The 20,668-nt window shown below is 46.6% G+C and overlaps 1 long non-coding RNA gene across 1 annotated transcript; it reads right to left on the minus strand.

Annotated features, from left to right (window-relative positions):
- Positions 1-4,321: 4,321 nt before the first annotated feature.
- LOC118968607 (uncharacterized) lies at positions 4,322-18,329 on the minus strand. The gene is made up of 3 exons (XR_012129743.1): positions 17,965-18,329; positions 15,764-15,875; positions 4,322-4,759 (listed from the first exon to the last, which is right to left on the minus strand). It is a non-coding gene; the product is annotated as an uncharacterized lncRNA (long non-coding RNA).
- Positions 18,330-20,668: the final 2,339 nt, after the last annotated feature.

Genomic DNA, 20,668 nt, shown 5'->3' on the forward strand with positions numbered 1-20,668 from the left:
GAAATGAAGCTGCATGTGCCTTCCTATTTTCCCAGACAGGACGCTGTTCCGAGGAAGCCATGGCCCCTTAGGAAATAAATACTCGGAGGCTTGCTCCGCCCCCAGCCCACCCTCAACCAATCAGGAAGTGAGTCTTCTTGGGAGAAACAAATCCCACCTATCCTACTCCCACCACCGCCTTGGTTCTTTCTGCTTAGCAAGATCCCTCCTGGGACGCTGCCCTGAAGCATGGCGACCCCAGCGGGGGAGGAAGGAGATAGAGAGAGGGTGTCTGTGGCTTAAGCTGTCCGCAATCAGTCCGGATCACAGGCCCAAGTAGCCCAGAGGGAAATGGGTCCTGAAACGAGGAAGTCTTCTCCTGTTTATTCAGCATCTTAGAGTTTTCAAAGGCATCATCTGTGATCGCACAGCTTTGCATCGCACAGCTGCTGCTCAGAGAGGTTTGGATTTGCTCAGGATCACACAGAACATCTTCTGTAAAACAATGACTTAACCCCTTGTCAGACTGCACATTCCATGGCATTTTCTTGACATCATGGCACTGCCCTGCTGTAACTGTATCAACAGCAATAGTGGTGATCAAATTGCATGGGGCCTGCTCTCTACGAGTGGACTGGGACAAAACTGAAAAGCAGAAAATAGGGGCTCATTTGGGCAGTTCCTAGTCAAGGGGTCATAGGATAAAGGAGGGCTCAGAGGGCCTGGGGTGCTAAGGAAATGCTTTATGGAAGAGGGGGGCTTTTTCCTGGGCCTTCAAGGATGAGTAGGGTTTGGATAAACTGTGAGGGGATGTTCCAAGAAGGAGAGACTTCACGAGCGAAAAAGGCAGCAACTAGAAGGAGCTTGGTGGGCTGGCTTGGTGGTGGGGGGCAGTGGGAGGAGGTTGGTCTGGATGGGAAAATGTCTATTGGCAGAAGGAGAGGTGAATGAGGTAGGGTGGCCCAGGGAGCCTGGATCATAAACAGGGTGCCCAGCCATGAATTTTCTGTCATGTTCAGCCCAAGGGGGTATAAATGGTACAGGGCATTGAGCAGGTGTTTAATATCTTGCTGGATGGATATATGGATAATGGATGGATTTATGAATGAATCATATGGGGTGGGAGAGGTCAAGTGGGACCGAAGAGGCTCTGGGCTGGGACCTGGGAGCCTGAAATTCAGGTCCCTAACCAGCCATCTGAGGGATGTCTCTGGGCCTCAGTTTCCCCATCTGTAGAGCCCAGGTGATTCTAAAGGGTCTCCACTTATGACAGTCTGTGATTTGGTAGAAAGAAGCAGGGGCTCAGGCTAGAGAGCCCTGTCATGTAGCCTGGGCAGGGGGGGAGGGGGGAGGAGGCTGGCTGCAGGGGCCACGTCCTACAGGTCAGAACAAGCCGCTAGGAAGGAGGGCCCAGCATGGGACTCACTGCCTCTGCCACTCACCTACTGCTGCCCCGCTTCCCTGGACCACGGTTTCAGCAGATGCACACCAGCATTCTAGGGTTCCGTGTTTTGTCAAAGGGGCACAATCTACCAAGCGAGGGGCCCAGGCTCTTTCCTCTCTTACCCCACTTAGGAGATTAAAACAACTTGGAAAAAACACTTATTGTCAGCTCCTGGAATTACCCTTCATTCTCCTGCCAGATAAATGGGGCACAGCAGAAGCCAATGCATTTAAATGGAGCAAGGCAGGCGGAAGTTTATAAGATTTGAATACACTTTTTGGCTGCCTTTGAATATTCATTTGCCCAAGGGAATGTTGGGCAACCAGATCCAGGGGCCGAGAAGAGGGTTATTTGAGGTTGGTGGGGGGAAGGGAGGCATAAAAACAGGGTTGGCAGGAATCCCTGCTCTTCAGGCTCTGAGGCGCTAACTGTGGTTCTCCACCAGCTAAAATGTCAAAGGCTCAGAGTAAATTCTGGGACTTGTTACACCCTATGGTTACTGTTGCCCTGGCAACCGCCTCCCTGTAACCATGTGTACTGGCAGATCACAGCAGATAAGACAGGTCCAAGAGGCAAATGATAGGGAGCCAGCCCAGGACTCCAGCAAGCCCCCAGAGTTCTGAAATATGTCCCAGAATTCCAGAATACACCCTAAGCTTCTCAAACATCCCCGAGAATTCTGGAACAGAGCCCAGAGTTCTGGAACGAGTCTGGAATTCCAAAATCTGCCCTTGAATTCCAGAATCCTTTCCCCGACATCTAGAACATGGTCTAGATACCCAAAGAACACACTGTCCATTTCTGGCAGTCTTGGTACACCCTCTAGGGTGCACCCTCTAGGCAGCAGCCCAAACTCTGAAGCAGGTTCCTGGATAGAACATGCCCTTGAGTTCTTATCTCCCTCTCCGGTGTACTCCACGGTGTGCCTTGTTCTCGGCAGTGGGAATGAGCTGACACCGAGTCATCCCCACTCTCTGCCAAGCCCCTGGATGACCAGCAGTACGTTAACCCTGGGGTCTGCGGGGAGGGGGCCAAACCAGAGCACTGCTTTTTGCCCAGGCAGCCTGCGGTGGGGAGCAGCTGAGTTGTGAAAACTTACCCTCCAGCCTGGGGAGGAGGAGTTGGAGGGAATGTGGGGGCTGGGGAGAGCCCTCTCCACAAGCCCAGCCCTCCCCCACCATCGCTGCCAACACTGTCATCCAGAGCCGTTCCTGAGCAAGAGCATCATCCCCATAGACCAGGAGCAACGTCAGACTGTCTTCCCTCTTCCTTTCTCACCACACAACTTCACGAATTCACTAGGAGTTGGGCTCTTAGTGCCCTGTCGCTGCTGAATCGGATTCCTCACTCCATCCCCACTGCCCCAGTCCAGGCCTCACCACCTCTCAGTCTTCCCCTGGTCTCCTGCCTCCATGTCTCCCCTTTCCGTTTGATCGCCAACAGGCAAGGCCCTGATGATCCTACCGTCCTGCTCAAAGCTTCAGGGCCGGCGCCCCCACATCACGAATCAGGACACTCGTCTCACCTTAGCACTCAAGACCCTCTGACACCTGACTGTGTCCAACGTTTCCCATTTAATCTCCCCAGCCTGGCTGGCCCACTGCTGTCTGGAGACCAAGCCTCGGCTTCTCTTCCCTTCCTCCTCAAAGGCTCTTTGCACCATCTCTAAATCTCCAAGCCAGTTTAGGGACCCCCTCCTCAGAGACAACCGAAGCCGTTCCTCCCCTTGCCCTTCTTGCCTTTACCACTGTTTCTGGAATTGGCAGTGGATTGTCAGAGCTGCAAGGAGCCTTAGACATAATGAAGTCCGAGTGGGTTTCAAACTGCGCTTGGTGGCAATGGCACCCCAATGGAGAGCAGGGAGGGTCCTCAAAGACTGTGGGAGGAGGGAACTAATGAGGGGGTGTTCCAGCCAGTGGGGTACACCTGCTCCGATTCAGAGCAGCCTCAGCATCACCTGTTTTAACCAGCATTCATTTATTCACTTATTTATTCCTCAAATATTTACTGAGTACCTTCACTGTGGGCACTGCTGTGATGAGAACAGAGGAAAGGGGACAAGTCTCTCCCCCTGAAACTTGTAAGCTAGTGGGGAAAACAGACAATAAAAGTGTTCACAAATAAAGATCCAAGAACACATCAAGGAGTGATAAGCACTGAGGGTGTAGTAAAATGGGGCTAGTGTACAGAAGGGCTGCAGGACATCACTAGACAGGCTGGTCAGAGGAGGTGCTCTGAGGAAACAACATCCAAGCTGACTCCTGAGTGACGAGGGCCGGCTGTGCACAGGTCATTCCAGGGGAAGGATATTCATGCAAAAAGGAAAGCCAGTGCAAAGGTCCTGAGGCAGAAACAAGCCTGCCATCTTAAAAAAAGAACACAAAAAAGTCAAGAGAGTAGTGACCACGGTCCAGAGCCGTCCAAGGTGAGACTTCCATAGCCCCTTCCACTTGGGGAAATTGGGTTTCACCACTTTAAAAAATACATAAACCCAGTAGCCTAGTCTAATCCTGACACCTCACAGAAGAAAAACTAAGATCCAGTGTTTCCACAGATCGCCCAAAGTCCAGCCAAGAGTTGGTGGCAGAGCTGGGACCAGCATTCAGGTCTTGGGACACTGCCCTAGGCACCATCTGTCACCCTCTGTGGACAGTGCTGGCCTCCTTAGCCTGGGCTTCTCCCAGCCACTCAGCTGTCCCTCTCCTGGTCCCCACCCAGACCCTCCCTGCTCACAGGTGAGAAGCCTGAATGAGGTAATGTCTCCCAGGCTGGCAAGCTCCAGGGAGCAAACAGCCAGCCAAATAAAGGCTTTATTGGATTTGTTAAACACGCATCCTGTGGCCAAGGGCCTCCTGGCACTAGACAGCATCACAGAGGGAAAAAAAGAAAAACAGACGATGAAATTAAAAGGCATTTCATTTCCGGAGCCAAGGCTGACACACACAAATCCAGAAAGTGTGTCTCCCTGGTTTCTTCCCCGTCCCATCCTGGTCCCAGCCTCTGTCCGGTGTGGGAGGTCCAGCTCACACGGTGCCAAAGGCCATGCTGAGTGGCCCAGGAGTCAGGGACCTGGAAGGGATTCGGTGGGAGGAAGGACATGTGAGGGGTGTCTGAGAGGCCAGTTAGTCCGTCCCACTGTCTCCAGGCCTGACTACAATGGTGAGAGAGAGCAGGCCCCAAACCTGGGGTGGCAGCTCGCGGGAGGCTAGGGGAGGAATTTGGGGAGTGGACACGGAGGAGAAGCCAGACACGCTGGGGTCCCACCCAGCTCTTCCCCCCACCAGCTCTGCGGTCTTGGGCAAGTCGCTTGGCCACAGTGTGCCTCCGCTCCCCCTGCTGAAAGAGAAGAAAAGACTGTTACAAGGATGAAATGCGAGCTTTTGGCATAAAGTTCCTGGCACACAGCAGACACCAAACAAATGTCGTTTTTTAAAGGTGTCTGGAGCCCAGTGTTCCCTGTTCCCCCGAGGGGGCGTGGTTCTTGGTTTTGCTCCTCCCTCCCCCCTGCCACCAGGCTCACTCCAGTTTCCCCAGGGCAAAGTGCTTGTCTGGTCACAGCAAACTACGTGTATGAATACATTAAATTGCATAATATTTTCACTGCCTCCTCTGGAGAGTGTCACCTGGTTTCTCTCTGCTCATTCTTTTCAGATCAGTCAGGCCACTGAGATATTTGTATGTTTGCTGTTTCCCCACCTCAACTGGTGTGTGTGTGTGTGTGTGTGTGTGTGTGTGTGTGTGTGTGTGAAGGAGGGTGAAATATCAAATGCGTGTGTGTGTGTGTGTGTGTGTGTGTGTGTGGAGGGTGAAATATCAAATGCATGTGTGTGTGTGTGTGTGTGTGTGTGGAGGGTGAAATATCAAATGCATGTTCCCAAGACCCACCTGCCTGGCTGCCCTTGAGAAAGGGTCTCCGGGCATTGACAAGCGCCATAAGGAAACAAGAGAGTTTGTAAATTAGTTTAGAACATGTCACCCCTCTTTTCGATGTATTTTTTTTTTTCAACAAACACCTACTGAGCACTTAGAGAATACAAGGCAATATATTAAATATATTTGTTCACAGACACAATACACCCTCTTTCTTTCTTCTTGGAGCTTACATGTCAGGGATGAGGGACTGGATGGTTAAGGAGACCCGTACTCTGCCAAATGACCCAATTCAAGGAATACTGATAATGACCCAGACTTCCCCGACTGCTCAAGGCATGCCTGGGATCAGCCCTGTCCCTCTCCTCTAACATACCTGCCCATCACCCCTGCCTGCCTTCGCTCCTGCAACAGCCCCCCACCCTGGGCCTGTGGGCCTCCCAGGCACTGCTCCTTGTACAATGCCCACTACTCTGTTGCTACCCCAGGGGAGGCCTCAGTTGCCCCAGTGATGACTGTCTCCAGTTTGGCCAGCAGGCAACAGCATGATGTGTCAGGCATGGCTGTTTGGAGGCCAACACTCAGTGCAGACAGGCCAGTCTCTAAATGGTAGAGGGCCAAGTTGGCGGACCAGGGACTCAGCCAGATGCCTGGGGCACCAGGAGGAAATCAGATGGAGGCCCCTGCTGGTGGGGGGGACAGAGCCAGTGGACTGGTGCCAGGGACGCCTGCCTCACAAGAACAGTGATTGCTATTGCCCATCTACTCTGTGCCAGGACTATGCAAAGTGATTTCATTACTTCATTGAATCCTCATGGAATGGGGAACTATTTTTCTTCCCATTTCATAGATAAGAGAATTGAGGACAAGAGAGCTGAGACACCTCCCCAGGTCACAGAGCTAGTGAGTAGCAGAGCTTGACTTCCAGTTCAGGCCCCAATTTTAGCAATGCCCCTCCCTAGCCTACATCATTCATTCCACTCGGCTGCTCCTCTAGTGCCTCCCAAGCTGCAGGCCTTGCACTGGGCTCTTGGGAACCTGAGCCAACCAAGATCTAGCCCGTACCAAAAGAGCTCACAGTTGGGGGCGGACAGAGAGTGGCACCATTTGTAAAAAATCTGATGCTCTCTTACTACGCTGATAGACAGTGACTACCATGGGGTGGGGGTTGGGAGGCTTGATAATATGGGTGAATGTTGAAACCACAGTGTTGTTCATGTGAAACCTTCATAAGACTGTATACTTTAATTTTTTAAAAAAAGAAAGAAAAGAAATCTGATGCTCACCCTGATAAAGGATATGCACGGCTCCGACAAAGCAGACAAGGAGCAGCTGGCTCTGCCCTGGCCAGTCTTGGGGGGCTTCTCTGAGGCAGCATCACTGGAGCTAGACCTTGAAGGACTCTCTAAGGGATCACCCATCAAGCAGGGGGAAGCTAATGAGTATGGGCAGCCCCAGGCCAGGTTCTGCTCTAACTTCTTACCCCAAGACAAGACAGTGGGTCTATGTCTTATTCCCCCAACCTTGTGAGCAGCGTAATCAGCAGCCAGGGGTTGGGATTCATGGGCTGGAGCCAAATCCCCGCCTGCCACTTTCTAGCTGTGGAATTTTTATACTCACGACATCAATAATAATAATGCCTGGGTGGATAAGTGGATAGATGAATGAATGAATGAATGAATGAATGAATGAATGAATGAATGAATGAATGAATGAGTGAAAGGGCTGTAGACCTAGAAGCCCTTAAATCCCCTACCTGGATCAAGTTCCATCCCAGAACCAGGGCTAGAGCCAAGCAAGCACTCATTCATTCATACATTCATTCATGCACGCAGTCCACATTTGTTAAGCACCTACTATATGCCAGCCACCATGCTGGGGACACAGCAGTAAACAAATAAGCCAAAATCCCTGTCTCCAAACCCATCCATTCTAAAGAGGAGCAATAAGCTTTAAAAACTAAATAAGGAGATATAAATATGTCTAATCTTGAGAGTTGCTATAGAGAAAGATAAAGTGAGATAGGGAAGATGGAAAGGCCCCAGGGAGGAAGAGAGATTTATTCCAGCTGGGGAAGGCTCCCAGGCGGCCTAAAGGAGGTGAGGGGAGGGACCCTGAAGGTGTCTGAGGGAGGATTCCCCGAGCAAAGGGGGCAGCCAGGGAGACAGCTGACCTGTGTGTCGTGAGATGGCCAGGGGGCTGATGTGCCTGGGAGGTATGGGGGGCTGGGTCACGCAGGGTCTTGCTGGCCTTTATGGGGATTTGATCTCTTATTCAAAGTGAAACACGAGCCACAGGAGAGCTACAGAAAGAGGAGCGGCAGGTTATAACAGAGAGAGCCGGCTGCTCTGCTCAGAGCTGGTCAGAGCGACTGCAGAGGGAGAAAGGGAGGCCAGGGCAGAGGTTCCTGCGGGGCCCAGGTGAGAGACGGAGCGGCTTGGCGGGGAGTTGTAGCGGTGGAAGTGGTGAATTCTGGACCTATTTTGAAAGGAGAGCTCACAACATTTACACAAAGATTGGATGTGGGGTATAAGAGAAAGAGAGGAGTCAAGGATGGCTCCAAAGTTTTGCCCTCAGCAACTAGAAATATGGATTCTCCATTTACTGGGATGGGGAAGGCAGCAAGAAGATAGGATGTCCGTGTACAGACGGCAGATTGAACGCACAGACTCCTGTGTTTCCCTCGCCCTCTAGATGCTGAAACAATAGTAAAGGGATTTCTTTAAATGTTTGAGGGTTTGAGCCCACACGATGGGGAGAATGGGAGAGAAAACAACAGGAACAAAATCTCAGGAGCTGGAAAACAAATGGATAACTGAGGAAAATGAATCAGGAAAAGAAGTCCCCAGAAGACTCAGGGATTGGTTACATCAGAAATCTCAGGAAGTTGGGGTAAATGGCAGTTTAAATTAAGAGGATTCTTTGAAAGGCCGTTTAAGAAGCTGCTGTCACCCCAGACGCCCCTAGACCAGGGGCACCAGTAGAATGCACGGCATGGCACTCTAATGATGTCAAGGAGATTCCATGCATGTGAACAAGCTGCAGATCAAGACCCCAACGTCTCCCTTCACTCTGCTCTCAGGACACTGGCAGTGAGACCACTACCCACCAGGCAGACAACTGGAAGAGCTTCCCCTGGGAAACATGGTGGACCAGGGAGAAAAGACCTCGGGAACACAAGGTTTCCCAACCAAATGGCACTGCCCGCTCACCCTGTAAAGAAGCCCAAGGCCCACAGGACCTCCCTGTGGGCTCAGAGCTGCCAATCAGCTCCTGTTTTTAAATAAGTGCAGCTGAGGTTTGCCAGGAATCAGAAAAATGCCCCTAACCTGAAAGATAAAAAATAAAACAAACAGAAAACACCAACTTGAAGATAACAGAATAGCAAGAGGGAAAAAAACTGTCTTAATAACATCAGAGTGATAACATCAGACACACACAAGCAAAATTAAAACTGGGTTCTCATTTTTTAAAAAAAGGCATAGAGAACAAAATTAAAGGCTTTTAAAAATTAAAAATACAATAGCAGAAGTTAAAAAGTAAAAGCTGGAAAATGAGGTTGAGCTTTTCCAGAGTGACAAGGAAGAAAAAAAGAAGAGAAAATAAAAGAAAATGAGAGAACTTAGCCAGGAGTTCCATCTTCAAATAATTAGAATTCTAGAGAGAACAGAAAAAAGTGCAGATGCGGCAGGGTCATAAAATAATTTACAATTTTTTTCACAGATCCAAATAACAACTTTCTAGAGTTCAAGGATTCATAGAGGGCACAGCACAATAAATAAAAACAGACTCATGCCAAGGCAAGGAAAATGTTACTACCCTGGGAACCAAGAGAAGATTCTCTGAGCTTCCAGATTGAGAAGCTTCCTTCTCCTCACAATAGTACTGGAAGCTAGAAGGCAATAGAGCAAAGCCTGCATGTTCTCTGGAGGAAAACAGTTTACAATCTGGAATTCTATACTTAGACCAACAGCCAAGCAAGGATGAGGATAGAATAAAGACATTTTCAGATACACAATGTTCTCAAAAAACTAACAGCTCATGGATCCTTCCTGAGGAACTACTGGAAGATGTGCTTCATCAAAACAAAGGAATAAGTGAAGAAAGAGGGAGACATGGGATACAGGAAGCTGAAGACCCAACACAAGAGAGAGACAGAGGAATCCTCCAGGTTGATAGTGAAGGGTTGCAGGATAACATCCATGCACCAGGTATAGAAAGCAGCCAGTCCAACCTGAAGCACATCAGAAGGTTCTGGAGAACTACTTCAGGAAGAGGAAATTGATAGAATATTGATGCATCTAAATATCTTGAGAGGCTATGCACTGCTATTGGCCAAGGGTTTGGAGTTTACTTGGTTGTAAGTATTTAAAAAATACTTAAAAAAAAAAGATGATTAGTAACTCCAGGGAAAACAAAAGCTTTTGCATAAAAAGGAGGAAATCACAGCATTACTGGGAGAATAGGAGACTAGGAAATGCAAGATATGGATGGAGGAGGGAGTGAACAGAATTAAATTCTCGTCTTTGTTAGTGTAAAGTCATACAGCTAGAGTCCCACTTCTGGCATAGCAATGCGAGGAGCTCTGCAGATTTGTTCCCCAGTGAAACTGCTGAAAATTATTTTTAAACAACCATTTAAAGTCTCTAGAAATGGTCCTAGGAGCATAAAGCAAACGAAGAAACATCTATTCAAGAAAACCCAATAAAACTCCGTAAGAACAGCAAGTCTGTGGCATTTGAACTATGATCCACTTCCCCACCTCCACTCCCAGCTCAGCATTATGGAAACCGCACTCCAGACAGGTGTAGCCAATAGCACGGGGCTCTCTCTCTCCCTAGCCCCAAGTTGGAGGCCTGCAGTACCTTCCCAGGAAGGGCAGGCCATCAGCGTTTCTCAGCTGCCCAGCTTACTGTTGCAGAGGCTCAGCTCTGGGTGGGTACAGCTGAGAGGTGGGTGCTCCTTCTTCTCCCCAGCCCCCGCCAGTGGGAGGGAGGCTCTGCTTTGTGTTTAGCATGCTGAGAAATACTGAAGCCCCAATCACTCTTATCCTGGCTCATTGATAAATCAGAGTTTCCACCTCCGGAGAAGCAAGCTGACTTCTCAGCAAGCCCAGAAACTATAGCCAGTCCCACCAGAAGCCCAGCTCCTACGGCAGGGATGTCATTCAGAAAGAAGAGTGCTATTATCCCCACACCTAGCTCTGGAAACCTGGCTCAGAGATCTTCTCCAAGGGAGAGAGAGAGAGACCATAAAAGAGAAAGTTCTAAAACTTGTCTCAAAAGAAAATAATTCATTTGTAACCCAGTTTGGGAAAGGTAAGCCTATAGATGCTGTGTGAAAAAGAATTAAGAGAAGACTGGTAGATTCATTTGAGATATAAGCTAAACTATAAACTGACAAATTTATCAGAGAACTAAAGAAGGAGTCAGAGAGCAGAGCTCTCTTGGGGTCAGAACAAATCTTAAAACAATGATCTCAAAAGCTGTATCTTCAAAGGAGGCCACGATTGTTACCATTTATTATTTAAGAAGTCCAGTTTCCAACAAAAACAAATTATAAGACATGCATAGAAACAGGAAATTCTGTCCCACACATAAGGAAAAAAAACAAGCAACAGAACTGTCTGTGAGAGAGAGCAGTTGTCAGATTTAACAAAGAATTCTGAGTTGCTATCATAAATATTTCCAAGTAACTAAAGAAAACCATGCTTAAAGAAGTGAAAGGTATGATAACAATGTCTCATCAAATAGAGAACATAAATAGATAGAAGTTATTTTTAATGGAAATTCTAGAGCTGACAAGAACAATAACTGAAATGAAAATTTCACTGAAGGAACCCAATACTTGATTAGAACTGGCAAAGAAGAAATAATAATTAGCAAAGTTGAAGATGGATTGATAGAGATTATGCAATCCAAGGAACAAACAGAATAACAAAAGAAAATGAGCTTCAAGCAAATAACCCGATTAAAGAAATGGGTGGAGGATATGAACAGACACTTCTCCAAAGAAGAAATTCAGATGGCCAACAGGCACATGAAAAGATGCTCCACATTGCTAATTATCAGGGAAATGCACATTAAAACCATAATGAGATATCACCTCACACCAGTTTGTATGGCCAACATGGAAATGACAAGGAACAACAAGTGTTGGCGAGGATGCAGAGAAAGGGGAACCCTCCTACACTGCTGGTGGGAATGTAAATCAGTCCAACCATTGTAAAAAGCAATATGGAGGCTCCTCAAAAACCTAAAAATAGAAATACCATTTGACCCAGGAATTCCACTCCTAGGAATTTACCCAAAGAAAACAAGATCCTAGATTCAAAAAGACACATGTACCCCTATGTTTATCGCAGCACTATTTACAATAGCCAAGAAATGGAAGCAACCTAAGTGTCCATCAGTAGATGAATGGATAAAGAAGATGTGGTACATATACACAATGGAATATTACTCAGCCATAAGAAGAAAACAAATCCTACCATTTGCAACAACATGGATGGAGCTAGAGAGTATTATGCTCAGTGAAATAAGCCAGGAAGAGAAAGACAAGTACCAAATGATTTCCCTCCTTTGTGGAGTATAACAACAAAGCAAAACTGAAGGAACAAAACAGCAGCAGACTCAGAGACTCCAAGAAGGGACTAGTGGTTACCAAAGGGGAGGGATGGGGGAGGGTGGGTGGGAAAAGAGGGAGAAGGGCATTGAAGGGCATGATGATTGGCATACATGGTGTTGGGGTGGTCACAGGGAAGACAAGTAGTGACTTTGTGGCATCTTACTATGCTGATGGACAGTGACTGCCGTGGGGAGTGGGGGGGACTTGATAATATGGGTGACTGCAGTAACCACAATGTTTTTCATGTGAAACCTTTAAAAGAGTGTATATCAATGATACCTTAATAAAAAAAATATTAGAGGGAAGGATTAAAAAAAAGAAAATGAACTTCAGAGAAGTGGGAAACACCATTAAGTACATCAGTACATACTTAATGGGATTATCACAAGAGAAGAGACAAAGAAATGAGCAGGAAAAAATTCGAAGAAATAATGGCTGAAAACTTCCCAAATTTGATGAGAAACTTTGATCTACAGATTTAAGGAGCTTATAAAACTCCAAGAAGGATAAATGCAAAGTAGTAAAAAATGCTAAAAAACAAAGATAAGGAGAAAATCTCCAAAGCAGCAAGAGATAAACAAATCATCACTTACAAAGGAACTCGATAAGATTCACAGCTGATTTATCAGAAACAATGGGGCCAGAAGACCAGGGAAAATATATTCAAAGTGCTTAAAGAAAAATACTGCCAACCAAGAATCCTATATCCAGAAAAATTATCTTTCAAAAAGGAAAGAGAAATAAAGACATTCCCAGTATTACTCTACTACAAAACCAGAGACATCACAAGAAAAGAAAATTATAGACCAATATCTCTTATGAATATAGATGCAAAATCCACAAAAAAATGGTAGCAAACAAAATCCAGCAATGTAAAATTATATACCATAAACAAATGTAATTTCGCCCAGGATTGGAGGGTTGGCTTAACATCTGAAAACCAAGTAACAGTACCCAATAGCAATAGAATTTTTTTTTAAATCACATGGTCATCTCAATAAACACAGGAAAGACATTTCACAAAATCCAACACCTTTACAGGATTTAAAAAGAAAAACACTCAACATACTAGGAATAGAAGGGAACTTGTTCAACCAGATGAAGGGTATCTACAAAAAACTCACAACTGACAACATACTTAATGGAAAAATACTAGATGCTTTTCCCTTAAAACCAGAACAAGACAAGAATATCCACTCTTACCACTTCTATTCAACATTGTACTGGAGGATCTAGCCATGGCACATAGGCAAGAAAAAGTGACAAAGTAGAATCCCTCTATTCATAGATGACACGATCACATATATAGAAAATCCTAAGGTATCCACTAAAAACTATTAGAATTAAAAAGTAAGTTCAGCAAGTTTTTGGGTTACAAGATCAGTATACAGAAATCAATTTATTTCTATAAATTTACAATTACAATGAAACTAAGAAAGTTCCATTTACATTGGCATCAAAAAATAAAATAGTCTAGAATAAATTTAACAAAAGAAGTGCAAAACTTACACTTTGAAAACTGCAAAATGTTGTAGAAAATTAGGGAAGACCTAAATAAAACACAAGACATCCTGCATTCATGGATCATAAAATTTAATATTGTTGAAATGGCAATAATTCCCAAACTGATCTACACACACAATGCAATGCCTAACAAAATCCCAGTGGTATTTCTTGTAGAAATGGAAAAGCCGATCCTAAAATTCATATGGAATTGCAAGAGACCTCAAATAGCCAAACAAGCTTGAAAAAGAACAAAGAAGAATCACATCCCAACTTCAAAACTTACTACAAAGCTACAATGATCAAAACATTCTGGTACCAGCATAAGGCTAGACATATAGATCAATGGAATGGAATTAGGAGTCCAGAAATAAACCCATACGTCTGTGATCAACTGATTTCTGACAAGGGTGCCAAGACCATTCAATGGGGAAAGAAAAGTCTCATCAACAAATGATGCTGACACAACTGGACAGCCACATGCGAAAGAATGATGCTTGACCCTTACCTTATACCATACACAAAAAATTAACTCAAAATAGGTCAAAGATCTAAATTTTAAAGCCAAAACTATAAAAGTCTTAGAAGAAAATACAGGGATAAATTGTCATGACCTTGCATTTGGTGATGGATTCACTAAAAGCACAAGCAACAAAAGAAAAAAATATGTAAACTTCATCTAAATTAAAAGTTTTGTGTTGCAAAGTTCACTATCAAAAAAGTGAAAAGAAAACCCACAGAATGGAAGGAAAATGTTTCAAATCATGTCTAATAAGGGACTTACATCTTCAACATATAAAGAAATCTTACAACTCAATAATAAACAGTCAAATGATCCAAATTTTAAGTGGGCAAATGATCTGAGTAATCATTTCTCCAAAGAAGATAGATAAATATCCAAAAACACATGAAAATATAATCAACATCATCAGCCATCACAGAAATGCAAATCAGAATCTTGATGTGATACCATTTCACACCCACTAGGATGGCTATAATCAAGCAGTCAGATAATAATAAGTGTTGACAAGGATATAGAAAAATTGGAAACTTCATACATTGGTAATAGGAATGTAAAATGGTGCAACCATAATGGAAAAAGTTTTGCAGTTCCTTAAAAGTTTAAATATAAAGTTATCCTATGGCCCAGTGAGTACACTCCTAAGAATAATAAACTCAAGAGAACTAAAAACAAAAACTTGTAAGTGAATGGTCATAGCAGCATTATTCATGAGAGCCAAAAGGCAGAAACAGTGCAAATGTCTGTCAACTGATGAATGGACAAACAAAATGTGGTGTATCTTATCCAATGGACTGTTATTCAGTTACCAAAAGGAATCAAGGACTGATTGTGCTACACCATGACTGAACCTTGAAAACACTATGCTAAGTGAAAGAAGCCAGTCACAAAAAACCGCACACTATATGATCCACATATATATGAAATATCAACAATAGGTGAATATGTAGAGAAAGAAAATAGGTTAGTGGTTGCTCAGGGCTGGGATCAATGGGGCAAGACTTGACTTTGGCACCAGAGAACAACTTTTCTGGCAAGGAGTTCAGAGCAGCTTTTCACAGGGTCCCTGCAAGGTAGTCAAAACCAGCTTTCCCCATTTCACAGATGGGTAGATTGAAGCAGCCAATAGTGAAAAGACTCTCTTCAGGCTGCAATCTAGAGAGCAGGGCCCTAACTCTCAGTCCTCACCACTGGATGCTGGGAGGCCAGCTCAGCTTCCCCCAACACTTAGGTCCCCCACAATGAGACCCAGCATCGTGATGTCACTGCCAGTATGTTCTCTCGATGCCTCTTTTATTTTCAGTTGCTCTAGGACTGTTGGGAAAGAAGAAGAGATGCACTTTCTTGTTTAGAAAACTTGTCATCACTTTGGGAATTCCCATTTCTTCCCTGTCACAAAAAGGCTGCTGGGCCTCCTACTTTGTACTCCTGCTGCTCCAGGGCTGCACGTGCGCCCACATCTTCTAGGTAACCTGGCCTCTGTCCACTGTCCAGCTCATCTCACATCCTTTCCATGTCGCTCACCCCTCCATCACGCTTGACAGCCTTTCATGATTGGAATACATACTGCTCCTCCTTCCAGGCCTTTGCATCTGCTGTTCTTCTGCCTGAAAGGCCCTTCCCTCTTGCCTCCCTTGTGACTGACCTATTCATCCTTTAGAGCTCAGTTGAATGTCAGACCTGGTCAGGTTCCTTGGTCTGCATTCCCATGGCACCCAGAACTTAACTTTTCATAGCACATGACACATATTTATAATGACTTCAGAATTTACAGTAATTTTAAAAGGCATTTTCACTTATGTATAATGATTTATCCCTACCAGACTGAAAGCTTCATGGTAGGCCCTGTGTCCATCTTGTTTCTGGTTGTTCCCAGTGCCTTGCAGAGACATTAGCATATAGTAGATGCCCAAGAAACATCTGTTGACTGACCTACAAAGGCAAAGGAAAGCTCCCATTTGAGTGCCTACAGTGCAGCTCTTCTGTATGTTATTCTATCCAATCCTAGCAACTGAGGCGGCATTGGTTGTCCCCATTCACAGAAGAGGAAACAGTAGCCTGGAGAGGGGATGTGACTCGCCTGGCGTGACACCATGCATGAGGAAGTGACTGCGCTGGAAAGGAAACCCAGGTTATTTCCTTCCAGGTCCCAAGGGAATGCCCTCTCCCCCCACAAAAATCCCTCCCTTGAGGTTGCTGGAGGGAGGTCATCGTGACATCCTCTGGCCTTGGAGGCAGCCCAGGCACGCCCAGGCTCCAAACAGGCTTGAACCTTTCCAGCTCTACTGAGGACCCAGTTGTTGAGGGGCCTCCTCCCCCTGCCCCATCCACCCGACTCAAGCACCCACAGCCCGGCCTAGGCTGATAAATCATGAGCAACCATGGCGCCTCTGCGCCCTCTAGTGGTGGAAGGAAAGAGCATCGTGGGGAGAGGGGAAGGGGGAAGGGAGCGAAGGAGCTGAGATGCGGGGGAGTTGGGGCTGAGGAAGGCGTTGGACAGGAGCAAGAGGGGACATGCAGGTCATTTTTCCTGGCTCCAGAGCCCCTCCTCCCGCTGCAGTGCTCCCTCGGCCACCTGCCTTTGCGGGTGTTTCTGCCCTCCAGCTCAGCCTAGGACCTGGGGCCTCATCGGGACACCCCTGTCCCAGGGAGTCTTTGAAACACAGTTTTCTCCCCTCCAGATCAGGACAGCCCATCTGTATCCTGGGATGAACTGCTGACCTTCTCCGCCAAAGGCCTCGCCAACTAAACCAGGGCTAGGAGGGAGCTCCTTTCCTCTTCTCTCCCCCATCAGAGACAGTGGGCTCTACACGTGGTCCCCCACAACCACAGGGACTCAGCTCCAGCTCTACCCTACTCCTTCCCCTCCCCCACCCACCCTTTCTGCCCATCTGCCCAAAAATCCCAGCAGCTGCTGCTGCCATGGTACCAGCACCCCTACCCCACCCCCACCCCGCACATAAATAACCTGCAACCTGGAGCTGCTGGAAGAGGCTGAATGTGCAAAGCCAGCTCTTTCCCACTCCTCTCACTTCAGAATAATTAGTGCAAATTAAATTTCACACCCCTTCTCCTGAGCAGAGAGCGCTCCCTGGGAATGGATACCCACGATTCATGGGGGAACATACTCAAATGTCTCTGCAATGTGCAAATGTGAGAGGAACATTTCTTAGCTGTGAGCTCTCAACAATTCCACAAAGTCACTAAGGCCGGCTCACACACACATATGCGCGCTGCTCCAGGAGTGGGGTGCGAATGGGAGATGGGCGCCAGGAGTCCGATTTCCAGCCCAGAACCCTCAGCCAGGCTTTCCTCCTTTGTAGAACCAGAAGGATACCCAAATCACCATAGAACAGAAATCCTGGGACCAGCAGGGCCTCAAAAACTCCCATCCACATCCACGTCCGTATGCCAGCACTGGCTGCTTCCTCCTGCCTCCTGCGCAGTCACACAGGCCCCAAGCTCAGAAGGGCCCCTTGCCTGGTTTAAGGCTCTGTCTGCCATCTAATTTTTTAACAAGGGGCCCACATTGCATTCTGCACTGAATCCTGCAAATTATGTAACTGGTCCTCCCTGCACGCATTTGTTTACACATACCAAGTCTCTGGATAAGCAAACATGCCCTGCACACTGCCATGCAAAACGACAAGGGCACCTACTGTGGACCAGCTGTCATTTTGAGTGCTTTCTGTATCTTAACCCCATTAAATCTTTGCAACAACCCCGTGCAGTCGGTTCACACAGTGCTTCTGGAACTTTAATGTGCTTAGGCCTAGGGTTCCTGTTAAAATGCAAGTTCTGAGTCAGCAGGTCTGGAGTAGGGCCTGTGACTGTTTTTCTAACAGGCTCCCAGGGGAGACCAATGCTACTGGCCCCAGGACTTTATTTTGAGGAGTGAGTGTGGAGTAAAGGCGGTTGGTGCACCCATCCCCTGCTGTGACATGGGCGCTCCTGGCTCACAGCTCCCCTCTTCTCTGGAATATGACCCTCAACAAACCCAAGGGGCCTCACCAGGAAATACCTGCGAGATTACTTCTTCCTTCAGGCAGAAGGGTGGAGGGACACAGCCAGTGACCAGCTGGCAAGGGCTGTCCTCCTTTCCTCAAGGGGGATGAACTCCATGGTGTCGCTGATGCTCCAGAATTCCCCACAGGATCTCTGAGACTAGATTTCAGCCGTAGGCACTCAACCTAGACAGAGAGATACTATTATTTGCCCCATTTATTTATGAAGAAATTGACCAGTGGGTTTACCTGCCTAGGACATACCAGTGACAGAGCGAAGATTCAAACAGGCATCCGGTTCCACTACTTGGTACTCCCTCAACATGCTTCTATACACAATGGAAATCCACATTTGCACTCACATGCATATACTTTTGTGTGTTTATGTGCATTTTGTGTGTACCTATTTATGTGCATCTCTATGCACACAGCATATTTTGGCATGCATGGTGACACACAGCTGCCTATTGACTCATTCTAACATCTACTCACACAACTGCACATACCCCTGACATCTTTATCCCTAAAGATGCAAATATGCATATTCATTAATTCAATAAGTAAGTGAATGAACTATCACACATGTACCTGGACATCTGACCATCAAGTCTCAGCTAAGGTATCACCCCCCCTTCTGGAGTTTTCCCTGTCCTCCTGAGAGTAGATCTGGAGACCCTCTTCTCAGCTCCCTCAGCCCCTGCCCTCACCCGTTTACACAGGTCTGTGTCATCATCTGTTTATGAGATGATGGGGTACAATGATCCCTAAGGATCTGGTCAATCAGAGCTCTAGATCTCCTAGGCTGCAGTGAATGGTACCAGAATGACCCAAGCTGAGCCAATGAGAGTCCATCCTGGGACTTCGATTTAAACTATTGTAAAAAGCATCTCACTCCCTGCTGAGGTTGCTAGCTGCCAGCATATGAACCTGGAGATGACAACCCCCTCTGAGAAGAGAGCCTGCCTGAGAATGAAGCCAATACTTAACCCTGAAGGCGTGGTTCAAGCACCTAGATCCAGCCATGCCTGAAAGCAGTCACATGGACCAATAGATTACCCTTTTTGCCAAAGCCAGTTTGAATTGCATTTCTGGCACTTGTCTCCAAAGGAGTCTTGACCTGTATAAGTCTTTCCACTCATATGTGCTATAATATTTAGTGCTTTCTCCTGTGATTCCTTTGGGACACCTTCCCTGCTCTCACCTGATTATCCTAATCCTCCTGTCCTTGAATGTAGCTGGGGCACCCCCTCCTCTGAGAAAGCTTCCCTGACCACCCTGTCCATGCTGATCCTTGATCCCTGGCATTGCCCAAAACATGTTTCTCTAAACAGTAATCCTTCAAAAATCCAACTTAATAAAAAGGATCGTATGGTCAAACACGTTTGGGAAACACACATGCTATATCCTCCTTTTGAGAGATTCACTGCATTGAGCCTATTAAGAGTTCTGAGAAGTTCTAACGTAAAGAAACCAATTCACTTTGTGTTTCACAAACCTACTTCCTCGCGGAGCCCTTTCTTTATTCATGGGCTATCCGATAACATCCTGCAGGACAGTGTCCCAGGGTCTCACTGGGTCGGCACTACTTTATCCTCAGCTTCCATTGATTCGCTCTCCGTAACCTTCAGGGGTCTTTTCCTCTAGTGCTGAATGTGCGGCCAGGCCCAGAACAAGTGGCTGGGAACGCATCGGTGAGTTGGTCAGGAGGAACCTGCAAACTGAGGGAGGGACCATGCCTTCCATGCTGCATGACTCTGCCCTGGGCCCACCAGTGCTGTGTGACCGTGAGCAAGTCACTCTTCCCCTCCAGGCTTCCGCTTCTCCGTCGGTAAAATGAGAGGATGAGATGCTATGGTCCTAAGGATCAAATCCCCTAGGCTGCAGAGATTGGGTCCAGCTGGGCACGTGACCACAGATGAGCCAATGAGAGTCCATCCTGGAGCCCCGGGTACCTTCAGGTAGTTCAGTTGCCACTGAAAATCATAAAGCTAACATGGATCTGAGTGGGTAATATATTTTTTGGAAGAGGAAAATGTTCATAACTTTCAACACATTCTCCAATGCCTCCATGACCCAAAGGAGGTTTATAAACGCTGGCAGGAATGAAAACTCAATAACAGGAGAGTGTTAGGGTCAGAAATTTAAGGTCTATGTGAAAGGGAAGGGAGATTAAGGCTCTGAGTGAATGAATTGTTCAAGCCTCCATGAATGCTTTTGTGTTCACTGAGCTGAGAGGTGTTGATGGCCTGGCAGGTAAAGACTTATTCTCTGATGAATTACTCTCTGATGAATTCCAGTGACGTTACGTAATAGTTCTGTGTCCTCAGACGAATTCCTTAACCTCTCTGCATGCCGGTTCCCTCATCTTGTAAAATGAGGATACTTTCAGGTCTGATCTCAGAGCAGGAGATTTAATGGCATCATGCAGGTGATGCTCTTAAGTCCAGGCACGGACACAGAGCATTAAAAAAGGTTAGCTAGTACCGTAATAGCATGGTGAGAATCAAACAGAAAGAATATCCCTAAATGAAGAGAACAGGAAGGGTTTCATGCTACTTGTGGCCCATGAGGGCAGCTTCACAAATGGCTCCTGATGTTCCCACCTTCCGGTATTCGTGTCCTTGTGTAAGCCCCTCCTCCCCTTGAGTGTGCGCTGCACCTAGTGACTTGCTCCTAACAAAAAGAATACAACAAAAGTGTTAGGATGCCATTAAAAAATTA

This window comes from Manis javanica, chromosome 4, assembly GCF_040802235.1.
Source record: "Manis javanica isolate MJ-LG chromosome 4, MJ_LKY, whole genome shotgun sequence".
NCBI classification, from domain to species: domain Eukaryota; kingdom Metazoa; phylum Chordata; class Mammalia; order Pholidota; family Manidae; genus Manis; species Manis javanica.